The 14,584-nt window shown below is 42.0% G+C and overlaps 1 long non-coding RNA gene across 1 annotated transcript in view; it reads right to left on the minus strand.

Moving 5' to 3' along the window:
- LOC128831110 (uncharacterized) overlaps window positions 1-14,584 on the minus strand; it is a 20,852-nt gene continuing 6,268 nt past the window's right edge. Inside the window, exon 3 of the long non-coding RNA XR_008443757.1 lies at window positions 1-3,020. This is a non-coding gene — a long non-coding RNA (uncharacterized LOC128831110). The remainder of the gene's footprint in view (window positions 3,021-14,584) is intronic.

Below are 14,584 nucleotides of genomic sequence, written 5' to 3' on the forward strand. Positions count from 1 at the left end.
TTTTATTGGTAAATGTCAGTAAACATCGATTTCACTGTACACACAAATTAATGAACAAATATTTCCATTGACAACAATCTAAATACACAGATAGACAAAGTAAGAAAAATGCTTCTTGAAAACTTAGTAGAGTAAAAATCCAGTGATTTAGAGTAGACTTTCGTATTCAGCTTGTTACAAATGAACTAGTGAATAACAAGTAAAAACAGATACCATTTGTTGATTTAAGGCTATTTACTTTGTATATTTTGACATGTGCTGTTGACAATTTGTGTGAATGATTTAAAAAGCTTTAACTTTTTTAATCTGTCTACGGTCATTAAATAATTAACTGTGTCCCCCGTCCCCCGCCCGGCACAATTTCCCACAACTGTGAGTTCCATGATTTATTTTGCATTATGTAAAAGAGTACATCAGACTTCTAGTTATTGCCTTTGAATTTCATTGGGCTTTCGTACTCAGGTACGCAACCTTGCTTCATAGCTTATTCTGAAGATGTCAGAGAAAATTGAGGACTTTTCAGTTATGTTCAAATAATTCACTGAATTGTTTCAGTTCCATTTTGTGCAGTTGGCAGTCTCAAGAATCAGAGCTGCTGTTTCAGCTCTGTGTCAAAACACTGAGAATTATTAAGGTTCCACCAAGCACTGACCTGACATAAAACTACAGCCAAGTTGTCTAACCTGGAGGAACGGTCCCATTACACTGTTCCAGCCCTTTAATCCAACATAAAGCAGCTGGAATAGGAGAGACAATCTTGTCCTAATTTTTATTATGATCATTAGACTAATTCATTTCATTTCAATATAATATTCCAAAATAAAATGATACTCATCTGTACTGTTCTACAGACCTAAGCTTTGAGTGCACTGAAGCCCACCCATGTAGCTACACTCATTGGAGATGTCACCCTGCAGCGACTCACCCTGGGAATTAGCGTTTCCAGCCTCCAGAGCGCCCTCTGCAGGCCGGTATCCCGCTTGCCACTGGGCCCGAGTCTCTCCTGGACCCCGGTGCCCTTTTCAGGCCAGGGTGCTGCTGCCTGGCAGTACCCCCACAGATCTAGGTCTCCCCTCCCCAGAGAACCCCTACCCTCTATCCCCACCTCATCTCAGTCTATGGCCACTGCCAGTCATCACCTAGCCCCCGTTCCCTGGGGCAGACTGCAGTGTAAGTGCTACTCATCACCAGCAAGGGGGGTTTGCACCTACTGTCTTGGCTTACCCTGGGCTGCACCTCTGCAACCCCAGTACCCTTCCTGTCCTTTCATCAAAGGCCTGCAGCCTGGGGGTTTTCCAGGCTGGAGCTCCCCCGGCTCCTCTAGCCTTTCCCCCAGCCCTGCTCCACTCTAGGTACTTTGCTCTGCTCCCAAGCAGCCAGAGAAAGACTCCTCTCAGCTCCTGGCTTCACTGGCTTTTATAGGGCCAGCTGCAGTCTGATTGGGGCATGGCCCAGCTGCGGCTGCTTCCCCAATCAGCAAGCCTTTAGCTCGCAGCCCCAGCCCTCTCCCAGGGCTGGCTTCAAGCCCTTTCAGGGCAGGAGCGGGTGACCATCCCGGTACAGGGAACTAATGGAAAACTGCAGAACATATTGAAATATTATCCTGGGTACTTTTCACTCTTAGAAAGAGATTACAATAATGATTAGAAGGAGGGGAAATAGTCACCTACATTTCAAAAATAAATAGACAATCCCACGTCGGCTACCATAACTTTTCTTCTGTAATAGCCCTCAATCACTCCCTTTTATCTTTGCATTTTCATCTTCTTCCTTTCTCATGTCCCTTACATTTACAAATGTCTCCCATACCAATTTGTCTTTCAATTTCCTCCTCAAACACATGCTTCTTCCACAAAGCCTTGCTTTCAGCACTGCTCGCTCCCCAAGATCTGCTGTGCTGCACATTGGAAACATCATCCAGAGAGTTTGTATCTGAACAGAACTGTGTGTCAGAACTAGGGCCCAGATTTACAAAGGTATGTAGGCACATAAAGAGGGAGGTGGGATTCACAAAAGTGCCTGGCTGAGATTTACAGAAGCCCCATAAGAGGGTAGGCACCTAACGCCCATTGAGCACAGGAACAGGGCCCATCTCCTCAAAGATATTTAGGCACATAACCTACTCACATACTTTTGTAAAATCCAAAAGGCACCTATTGGCATTTTTCAGCACCTAAATAACTATGTAAATATGGTGCAAGGTGCCTATTCTGCAATGTTTCCAGTACAGGTGTAGAGATCCACTTACATAGAGTTCTGGGCAGCCCTGGGGCCTTCGACTGTAAGCTGCTAGAGAGCGGGACCATGAGTTCTTCCACGTTTTCACAGTGCCAAGCACACTGACGGACTCAATATATATATATTTTTAAAACTCAGGTATTCCTGCCATTCAAATTGGTCCTCACCGCTATCAAGTCACAAATGACTGACTGTCCTTACCCTGAGTGAATGGGAACTATTCTTAAAAAGTTGCAATGTCTATGTACCCACTGTAACTGCAGCCAAATAACATGAACCTGACGAACTGGACTTGGCGTTCTGAGCACGTGTGACAAAAGCATTTAAGATTATCTTAGGGTTGCATTATCTTAGAGATGCATACCAGCATATATAAATCAGGAGGAGGATCTCCTGGATGCCTCTAAAGTTCCTCGTGACACTCACAAGCCTTTTGAAGACACCAATGACATATCAAGGTATGAATTTGGTGCACGTGTTGTTAGTATTCATTCATGTTCATCCGAAAGACTTGACCCAGTGGGCAATGGAAGTGAGCTGACTTTAGGGAATTCATAAGAGTACATTCATTTGGGAGCTCACAAAATATTAAAGCCAGTTTTCCAAGTCTCTCTCTTCTGGAAAGGCCATTTTGCATCTTATTTCCCAAGTAGTTCCTTCTTGTCAGCATTCTTCTGCTGCTAACATTTCTCCTTCTTCCCCATCCAGCTTCCTGCTATCTTAGAATCTTATCCAAAATGGCTTGCAGAGCAGAACTTTCAGATGTCCATTTGAAGAAGGTGCTGCAGCAAATGAGAGAAATACATTAGGCAGTCCCATTTCTAGCCATAGATGATAAAACCAGTCACCGGGTGACATTTGAAAACTGTTTTAAAATGGACTATAGCAGCACATTGAGACATTACTGTTAAAAATATCAGCACAAGAAATATGTTCTTTTTCTCAAGCTAATTACTTGGCTACAAAAGATTGGATCCAGATAGATTAGCATTCAACCTGTGAAGCAATTTCTCTTTATATAAAAATAAACATACGCACATTGTCAATTTTTTTTTAAGACTACGAGGGAAAACAAAATTCTAACCCGTTTAGAAAACCAATTTCTGGTTCATACAACTGAACTCACCCCTCTCTTGCCAATTCACTCATTCTCATGTGTTTCTCTGTGTGTACAGATTTTATATATATGATTAAGATCTGTGATATGGGCTTGGGGATTTAGCCACATGTATCCATTCAGTGGGTGTTGTGGCTAAATTCTGTAGTTGGCTTTGAAAATCTCTATTATATATATTTTAGACATACATGTTAAAATAAAATGGTGCCTATCTGTATGCTCTTTGCACTTACAGAGATTAGAATAATTAGATATAATGAAGAGAGAGTGGTGTATACATGTTGTATGTGTGTAACATATATTGTGTGTTTTATCAGCATGAGTTGTATAGAGAAAGTAAATAAGGAAGTGTTATTTACTCCTTCTCATAATACAAGAACAAGGGGACACCAAATGAAATTAAGAGGTTTAAAACAAACACAAGAAAGTATTACTCCTTGCCAGAGGATGTTGTGAAGACCAATACTATAACAGGGTTCAAAAGGGAGCTAGATAAATTCATGGAAGATAGGTCCATCAATGGTTATTAGCCAGGATGGGCAGGAATGGTGTCCCTAGCCTCTGTTTGCCAGAAACTGGGATTGGGTGTCAGGGGATGGATCACTTGATGATAACCTGTCTGTTCATTCCCTTTGGGGCACCTGCCATTGGCTACTGTCAGAGGACAGGATACTGGGCTTGATGGACCTTTGGTCTGACCCAGTATGGCCGTTCTTCTGTTCTTATGAGTCTCACATGTTTTGAAGCCACCTGTGAGTTAGTCCAGTCATCCCAAATGAATCCGGGTTGTAGTACAGGAATTTCAAGTTTGCATCACTAGTGGCCTTCTTTTTCGGTTGTCCAGGTTGAGGTGATACAGGGGAAGTGTTGGGGCCAATACTAAGGATGTGTGAAGTGTGCAGTCATATCTAATGCCCTGGTCACTCTGGTCATCTTATGTCTACAAATGAAACTGTCCCCTTTTCCATTGACTTTTGCCATTCTACTAAAAAGAGGGAGGTAGGATAGAGAGGGCAGCAGATAGCCCGTAGTGAGAGGCAGAGAGGCTCAATTGCAGCTGGAGGAGATGACACATTCTAAGGAATGGTGCCTCTCGCATCAACATGTCATAAGATTGGCTCTGGGAAGCACTCTCAGCTCCCAGGGCTGGGGAGGGTAATGACTCTTACAAGCTCCCTTGTATGGAAGGTAGGGCAAAACAGCAATGTTTATAAAATCTGTTAGACAAAATTAGCCCCTCTCCCACCCACTGCTATTGCAAACCTCTCTCACAAATCTCAGCTGCTGTCTTCAGACTATTTGCTATAATGTGAACAGATCCTTTTGTACACACAAACTCCACTGACTTAATGGGAGTTTTGGGTGGGCAAAGGAAGGCAGGATAAGGCCCACATTTTGTTTCCCATCTTCTCTTCATTAAAAAAGTTAATAGAGAATAAGGCCCAGATTTGGTGTCTAAGATTAGGCTCCTAAATCAGCACCTACAATAAATGGCTCGTTTTCACAGCTGCTGAAAATTCCCTGCGACTGCCATTGAAATCAATAGGAAGTGCTCAGCAGGGTTGCCGAGAGCGGCTTTGGGTTCTGGTGAAAAAAAATTTTTGGGCCCCCCAGCAAAGGTGGACCGGCTAAACAGGGCCAAAAAGATGGGGGAGAAGCCGGGCCCCGGGCCCCCTTCCGGACCACCAGGCCCTGGTAATTTGTCAAACCTCCCCCCTCCCCCCCGTTGACCCTGGTGCTCCGCGCCTTTGAAAATCAGCCCACTTCTACTGGATTTTGGAGCCTGAATTTAGGCATCCAGCTTTAAAAATGCTGGCAAAGTTCTTTTAAAAAAACAAATGCAATCACTATCCCTCATTTGTTCTTTTGTGACGGGGCGTAGAAACATTCTTCAAGGCAATGTTTAAGGCTATCTTAAAGCCTTAAGCCACTTCCTTTATTAACAAGCTGATTAAAAAAGGGGGAGAGAAACTTTCATGACACCCCCAGGCTTCTCTTTATCATTTTCAGGACATCTCTTCTTTATGAGCATAGATGCTTTCCTCTAGTTTATTCTAATCTGCCAAAGGAAAACAAGCTGTCCCAGTGACAGCTTTTTTTAGGCTAGAAACTGCTATTTTTCTCTCTGGTTGCAGAGCTGTGCACTTGCTGAATGAGAGAAGCAGGGTATTTGTCATGTAAAATCTACAGTTTCTGGACTTTCTATTATTATTATGCCTTACCCCTTGTTTTGGCTCAGGAGCAAAACCACAGTGATTGGACAATTATAGGATGGGGGGGTGGGGAGCCTGTCACAGACCCTTGCAATTGTCTGTGTTCCCAAACCTCTGAAATGCTCCAGGCCTTTCAAAATCACTCACATACAAGGGAAGCAATGTAGAAAAGGGCTCTGTTCTTTTAACCAGAACATTCCAGTGCCTACAGGACACTTTCCATTGAAATGCATAAAAAGTCTCCAATAACTCTTGTAATTCTAAGAAATCTCTGAGGTGTCCCCAAAGGCTTAGATTCCCTTCACTTTCTGTATGTGGCTTAAATTCTTCACTTTCCAAGCAAATTGCACTTGCCTGAAAATCAAGTGTTTGTTTTTCCCCTGTTTTTGCAGCCTTCTCACTTGAATGATGAATAACATTTAATTTGTTTTCCACCCAAATTGGGTCTCATAAACTTCCATAATCTCTCCCCTGTGAACCCTCCCAGAAAATGCACACTGTAAAGTAAAGGGGACAGGACTCTGTTCAGTGCCAGAAAAGAACAGTCAGTTACCCTACAGTAAACACTGGTTCTACAAGATGGTGTAATCAGTGGGGATCCCAGTGTAGGTTAGCATTCAGAGGAGACCGGAGGTTATTTGACTAGCAGTGGCTAGTAGGGCCACACAAGTGCTCTGTGCCGTCTCATGTTCCCATAGAGCACGAGCACATAAAGAGATCCACACTGACACTTACTTGAATAATAGGCAAATCAGAGCTACATGAGATTACCAGATAACTCATTTCACTAAGCACGGCTTATTCCCTGACTCCTCCCAATGGGCCTGATTTTCCAGTGAACGCAGCATCTGCTGAGTGCAGTACAAGAGGGTGCTGTCAGGGAGCCAGTTATGGCTATCTGATTTTCTGCCTGCCCTGGCACAAGGCAGATTAGACAGCCTAGGGGCTGAACCCATTGGCCATGGTCCCCTAGGAATTACCAACCAGCTGAAAATAGCTACAGCTCATCACAGTACAGCGACTCCCCCACCCCTGAAATGCCCTTTGTGCCAGAGATTGTGGGGAGAGGAAAGCAGATGAGTCAGCTTCTTGGGCTTCACGGGGTGGGTATCCTCAGCAGGGAACTGCGGCCAGTCTCTGCTTCCTTTGCACTGCCTGAGTGCAGAAGGAGAGTGGGGGGGGGCAAGAATTAGACACACTAATTCAGCAAATTATGTGTCACAGCTGGACCCAGCTTGCTCTGTGAGCCTCACCTACTTATTGGTCTACCTGTTACAAATGAAACCAAGCTGTCAAATCATGTCATCAAGAATTAGGAGGTTTTCATTTTATCGTTTTATTCTTGTGTGTTAATATGTTTATTTCCTCACCATTATTTTGTCCTAAAACCTTCTAAGATCCCAGATAAATCTAAGATGAGATTCATCATTAATGTCTGAAGAAGTTAATGGGCTGCTTGAGACCGACTCCACGGCTAGGTACAAAATTTGCTAAACTCCCGAAGAATCATTCTACGAGAGAGAGAATCCTTTCTTCAAAGAGACGGAACTATCAGGACCGCAATTAAAGCCCAGTCACAGTCAGAAAAGTGACTGCAAAAATAACATTGTGCAGTTGCATATTCAGTCCCTCTCCATGCCGTCCACATCAACTGTGTTCATTTTACAAGTCAAAAAGAGCTGACTACCAGCTCTGCAAACTCCCCCTGGATCTGAAAAACAGGCTGTGTATTTCTCTGCCTCTTCTTACACTTCCAGGAATAAAGATTCCACAATCAGAGCCTCACTGATAATCGTGTTGATGATGCGTGTAGCTGAAAAGAATGTAGCTCACTCTTCCATAAATGTGCTGGCTTCGCATTACTAACAGTAGTAAAAACTTGTTTTTGTCAGTCGAGTAAGCTGGCATATGGTTTAAACTGGACGGCATTGGGTACAGCAGGCATTTACTTTACAAAAGTGTGGAAAATCCATGTGCAAGGGAAAAATCCCTGGGAAATTTTCATCCCTGTGGATCTATTTATTCAGGGATCAAGCTTTTCTAGAATATGGCCTGGAGGCAGGGCCGGTGCAAGGAAGTTTCGCGCCCTAGGCAAAACTTCCACCTTGCGCTCCCCCCCCAACCCTGCGGCAGCTCCCCCCCTCCCCTCGGAGGCACCCTCCCCCACGGCAGCCCTGAGGCGCCCCTCCCTCCCCCCCCCCCCGCGGCAGCTCCCCCTCCACCCTGAGGCACCCCGGCCCGGGGATCCGTGCGGCAGCTCTGACCCAGGGGGTTCCCTGGGCTGCCGGCAGCGCACTGACCCAGGGGAACCCCTGGGCTGCCTGCCGGCGGCTGAGACTCCCTCTCCCTCCCAGCACAGCGGTCGCTGTTAAAAAAAAAAAATGGGGGAGCCACTTTTTGGCGCCCCCAAATCTTGGTGCCCTAGGCAACCGCCTAGTTGGCCTAAATGGTAGCACCGGCCCTGCCTGGAGGTAAGGGTAGGATTAGCAATATCTGAATCCTTTTTTACCTCTAAGGCACTACCTGCCTTCACCAAGGAAACTCACTTCGAACAGGACTCTGGACACACCTATCCAAAAATGGGAGTTAAGAGAAAGAGAAACTTGCTGATTCTGAATCTACATGCTATGGAAAACTGCCTCAAAATTGGTCTATGGCACATTAAACACGACTTCTCTAATTTGAAAACAAGTATATGAAAAATTACTCCCAAAGACCTCCAGAATAGTGTCAACTTCAGGCATTTTGGAGAGAATTTTTTTTAATTATTTTGTATCTGTTCATTCACTACAAAAATATTTAAATCGGCTTTATAGAGCAACAGCCTGCATGGTCTAGTGTGTCCTAGCAAAATGTCAGTAGCAAAACCAAAAACAAACCAACCTATGAGAAGTGAATAAAACATGATACGATCCTTGACATGTCTGGTTTCTCACTCTACTGCCTCTCTCCCCTACTGTCCAACAATGGGTAGTTCCAGGACATGCATAGGTAATGGACTAAGAGAGAGGTCTTTAAACCTAGCAGACAAAGACATAACAAGATCCAGTGGCTGGTAGCTGGAATTAACAATGGCCAAGTAGGAAATAAGATTCAACTTTTTAACAGTGTAGCTTTGGAACAGCTTATCAACAGCTGTGGCAAATTCTCCATCAGCTGGAGTCTTTAAATCAAGACTGTATGTCTTGATAAAATGCACACTGTATCTCTTCTCAACCACAAATTGTTGGGCTAGAGACAGGAATCACTGCATGAAATTCGATGCCCTGTGTTATGATGGAGACAAGACTGATCATAATGGTCTCTTCTCACCTTAAAAATCTATCAAATCTATTAAATATACCCTAGCTTTATGTAACTGCAGCATCTATGCTACAATCTATTAGGATCACATGATGAAAAATTAAATACTGTCAGAAATGAAAACATTGTTCCCCAAAGTATTTGAGGAAAAACATGCAGTCAGTTTTTCTTTATAACTTTGTACAGCAAAATAGCTAGTCTTGTAAACAAACATTCGTCATCAGATTCTACTTTTCAGTTAGTTCTGTGGAAACTGGACCTTATTATAAAAATGAGCAATACCACCTTTAAAGGCATTGGGTGTAGTTTTTAGAAGGTCTTAGCATCAAGGGAGAAAATATAAAATAAATAATTAGTCCCAATTATTAAGAGGACAGTTACTATTTCATAAACCACCAGGACAGTCTAAAATATCTGAAGCAGAACTGACTTTTCCAAGTATAGACAGCATAAATTTTGCATGATGTAAGTTTTTAGTGCAGCTAAGTAAAACTTATCTTTATGATGATTTTTTATATTTTATTTCATCAAAAAAGATTATTTTGTGATTGCAACATAGAGCTGACAGTCAGGAGATTCTGGGTGCCAAGTAAGATTTGTGACATATTTTCTACACGGATTCGGACAGCTCAAAAGAAGATATTCCTAATACTGTGTGGAAATTGATTCTTGTGGGCATAGAGCAAGGGACAGTTTTCAGAAAGGGAAGTCCAAGGTTCATGTTCATCTTGGTACAAATAGAGCCTATCAAACAAACCTGATTTCATTTGTTGAGATTACAAGTCTGGCGCTGCATAGAAATAAGAGACTTTTGGAATGCATTTGATTTAGCACTGTATGACATTCTGATTAGCACTATACAATATCAATAGAGCACATGGATTTAGAACTGGCTGGCAGATCTCAAAAAGTAATTGTCATTGGGGAATCAACATTGAATGAGGGTGTTTCTAGAGAGGTTCCACAGAAATCAGTACTAGGCCTGATGCTAGGCAACATTTTCATTAATATCTTGAAGTCAACATAAAATCATTGCTGATAAAAATGTCAGGTGACACAAAGATTGGTAGAGCCCTGCACGGATACAAAATTTGTATCTGTATCCGATCTGCAATCCACAAAAATCATCTGCGGACATCCGCAGGTTTGCAGGGCTCTAAAGATTGGTGGAGTAGTAAAAAACAATGAAGCCAGGGCAGTCCTACAGAGTGATATGGATCATTTGGTAAACTGGCCTGTTCAATCAAAATACGTTTTAATACAACCAAATGCAAAGTTATAGGTTTAGGAACAAAGCACGCAGGCCATGACTACATAATGGAGGACTGTATCCTGAAAAGCAGTGATTCTGAAAAGGATTTAGGGGTCGTAGTGAACAAGCAACTGAACATGAGTTCCTACCGTGATGCTGGGGTAACAATGGCTAATGCGACCCTTGGATTTATAATCAGGGGAGTAGTGAGTAGGAGTAGGGAGATGATTTTACCTCTGCATATGGCACAGGTGAGACTGATAGTGGAATACTGAGTCCAGTTCTGGCATCCGCATTTTAAAAGGGATATTGAAGAATTGGAGTGGGTGCAGAAAAGGGCCACAAAAATGATTGATTTGAAACAACTGGGAAAATGCCTTACAGTGAGAAACTTAGAGAGCTCACTCTGTTTAGTTTATCAAAAAGAAGATTGAGAGTTGACTAGATTACAATGGATAAATATCTTCCTGGGGAGAAAATACTGGGTACTAGAGGAGCTCTTTAATCCAGAAGTTAAAGGCATAACAGGAACCAATGATTGGAAGCTGAAGCCAGACAAATTCAGATTAGAAATAAAGCACACATTTTTAACAGTGAAAGTAATTAACCAATGGAACAATCTACCAAGGGAAGTGATGGATTCTTCATCTTTTGATGTCTTCAAATGGAGACTGGATGCTTTTACGGAACATGCTCTTTAGCCAAACACAATTATGCTTTAGTTAAAAACAATTTATTGGGCTCAATACGGGGTAACTGGGTGAAATTTATGGGCCTGTGATACAGAGGAGCTCAGACTAGATGATCTAATGGTTCCTTATGGCCTTAAACACTATGAAAATCATGTGTCAGCAACTGTTCACCCAGTTACTGAAAGAACCAGTGAAAATTGAACAAATGCAGGAACAAATGGGTAGTGAAGGAGCTAAATCACCTTTTGCTTGATCAACCATCTGCTTTGTGCATGCAACTAGAACATTTGCACTTTAAATCTAAGTTCATAATTGTATGTACTTGTTTACACATGAGCCTTAGGCATCCTTGTTTTGAAAATTGGCTCCTAAGTGTCATAAAAAATATCAGGAATTTTTGCACAGGTTGATACTCTCTTTTTTGCAAACAAATGCAGCCATCCGCATAGAGAAATGGAGCACATTAAGTGCAACACTTTTACTGAGGAAACTGTAGGTGAACCTTGCAGAATGGGAAAAGGTGGTGGTGTATATGAAGTGGAAAACTAATTTGCATATGTCTGATAAAATTTGTGATTGCATAAATGAATTTCACTTTTACTCCTATCACAAGGCTGATACACCACTAAAATCCCACCGACCCATCTCCCCCACACCACTTTGCAGCAGTAACTGCAGCAGCTTTGGGTGTGCAGTGGAGTTTCTCATCATACCCAAAGATGCAGTAGTTACCGCCGCATAATCACAGCAGTTTCTAGCCATGTCTGCACACCGTACATTGTGTTTATTTTGTACTTTTGTTTTTCAAATAATGTTTAACAGAGGAACATGGCAGTCCAAACCCCGCATCTCTCAAACTGTTTCCCAGCCTACCAAGTTTTCAATTTTGTTTGTTTCTACTGTGGTTTGCTCTTACTGAGTTGGAAAAACAACCAGTTTCCAAGCTGTCACATTAGATAGGTAATGGATAAGGACTAAAGAAGCTAGCCAGTCATCCATCCACATTACTGATTTCTTGTAAAGCCTCTAACAAAATCTTGAATGAATCACTGTAATGAACAGTCATTTTGTCCCTTTCTCTCACTTCTCTTTACCTAGCACAGGACTCTGTGTACATCCACTGTAGGTACAGAGTCCGCAGAAAATGGAGAAGGAGAGTAAAACTAAACCCTCTGGAGGATGGCCAGCAGCAATGTCAAAATCTCTTGACTGATTTCCCAGGGAATTCTTGATCTAAATGTCAGGAGTGCACATCCCTGCAGCCAAATCAGGACCAGGCTGATACCTAGGCATGACAAACTGAGCTACCTATGTGAAAAGATTACACTTTTGTCTAACTACAGTAATTTAAACTTTAAAAATATGCAAAGATTAGATTTACATGAAGGGTAGAATGGTTTTAAGATCTTTTTAGTTGGCAAAGCTGAAGTCTAAGCATATTTGCGATCTTAAGACATTTCCTTGGGGGTTGATCTTTCATTTTACTTGATCGACATTTGTAATCAGATGCATCTGTCTCTACCATAATAAACAACTGTAGCAAAACTGTACATATGTTAAGCAGGACAAGCTTAATTTGGATATAGATATTTTTAACTGTTAATTGAGTTAGTTGATATTGGGATGTTGTCAACTTGAGTGTTGTACAATTGCTAATTTTAAAAAATTCTGGTAGAGCACTTTTTAAATGGTATGATCTGAATGTATTTAATTCCTTTTAAAAAATACAGGTTTTCTCCTGTCTGGTTGAAATTTAGAAGCATCTTTTGGGTGTGCCACAGATGAGCACCAAATATGCCTCAGGACGACCTCTCCCCCAGCATCCCCTACCTCTTGCTCTGCTCATACATGCCTGCTGCTTTGGTTTCCATTTCAGCTTTGCTGCTGCTATCAGTGGTAAACACCCTTGTGGAGAGGTTAGGTGATCTTCACCCAGAGCACTGCATATGGGGGTGTCAGGCTACCACGTGAGCACTGCTGTGCTTGACACTTGTGCTAGCCTGGTAGTACTGCTGAAAAGGATCTGGGAGTTGTGGTGAAACACAAGTTGAATATAAGTCGACAATGTGATGCAACTGCAAAAAAGGCTAATATCATTCTGGGATGTATTAACAGAAGTGTCATATGTAAGATGCAGGTGATTGTCCCACTATACTTGGCACTAGTGAGGCATCAGCTGGAGTACTGTGTCCAGATTTGGGCACCACACTTTAAGAAAGATGTGAATAAATTGGACAGTGTCCAGAGGAGAGCAACAAAAATGATAAAAGGTTTAGAAATTCTGACCTGTGAGGGATGGTTAAAACAAACAGGGCATGTTTAGCCTTGAAGAAAGAAGCCTCAGAGGGATCTGATAACATTCTTCAAATATATTAAGGGCTGTTATAGAGAGAACAGTGATTAATTGTTCTCCGTGTCCACTGAAGGTAGGACAAGAAGTAATGGGCTTAATCTACAGGAAGGGAGATTTAGGTTAGATATCCGGAAAAACTTTCTAACTAAGGATAGTTAAGCTCCGGAATAAGTTTCCAAGGGAGGTGATGGAACCCCCATCACTGGAGGTTTATAAGAACAGGTTGGACAAATACCTGTCAGGGATGGTCTAGGTTTACTTGGTCCTGCCTCAGCTCTGTGGGCTGGATTTGATGACTTCTCAAGGTTCCTTCCAACCCTACGTTTCTACGAATCTATGACACTGGAAGTACAACTGACCATCAACAAAACAGTGAAACTGATTGTTCTAAACAAACAAAGTGCTATCGTATACTCAAAGTTAAACAAACTGGGAAAACTAATAGAGAATTTTTCTAATATTTATGTAACAACAACTAAATACAGCTATATACATGACAGTTCATGAGGTGCTGAGAGACTCTGGTAATGAAACCCATGTAAGTACTTAAGATTGGTAGAACAGTTGATACTATTTTTATGAAGGAACATGGTCTTCAATCTGATTTTAAAAGGACACAAAGTTTCTGCAAGTGGAATTGTGTTTCTAAAAGAACAATCGATAATCAGAAGTGGCTACATCTCAGTTTCAAAAAAACCTTGGACTTAAGAGCCTGAGTCTCATTGAAAGTCAATGGGACTTACAATGGGACTACTTTTTTCAAAAGGGACTTAGGCAACATCACTTAGACGCTTTTAAAAATTGTATCCAAATTGCACTTAAAACAGTGACTCCTTAGCTACTCCCCGTAAGGTGCTCAAGAAGTGGAGAAAGTTGTGATTAAAACAAGCTTCCATTTTTGATGTGATATGTAAAAAATTATAAATTCTAAAAGAATTGTGTGAGAACTAGGGTATCTGGGGAGCTTAAAGTCATAGAATCATCATAGAATATTAAGGTTGGAAGGGATCTCATCTAGTCCAACCCACAAGTCAGCTCACTTCCCGTTGGACCTCGGAGCAAGTGTATACATTCTCCTTTTTTTCCCATACCTATCCTTTTGGAACAAGCAGGACCCCTCAATGCTGGTACTCCAATAGTGGGAGTTGTCCCACCAAGTCTCTGTAATGCCAGTTCAGTAAATCATAATTTTCTTCATAAGCTCTTCTTATCAAGTTAGCTAGACATTGACCAAAGATGCTCTTCCTAGTATTTGATAGATGGAGCCCCTCCCAGCACAGTAATCCTCTTTCCTGGAACATCAGCTCATTGTCAAAGAAGCCAAAGGCCTCTCTCACTGACATCACCTGCGTAACCACACATTTACTTCTGTGATTCGATAGTCCCTAGATAGGCCTTTTCCTTCAACAGAGAGGA

The sequence above is a fragment of the Malaclemys terrapin genome, chromosome 2 (assembly GCF_027887155.1).
Source record: "Malaclemys terrapin pileata isolate rMalTer1 chromosome 2, rMalTer1.hap1, whole genome shotgun sequence".
Classification (NCBI taxonomy): Eukaryota; Metazoa; Chordata; order Testudines; family Emydidae; genus Malaclemys; species Malaclemys terrapin.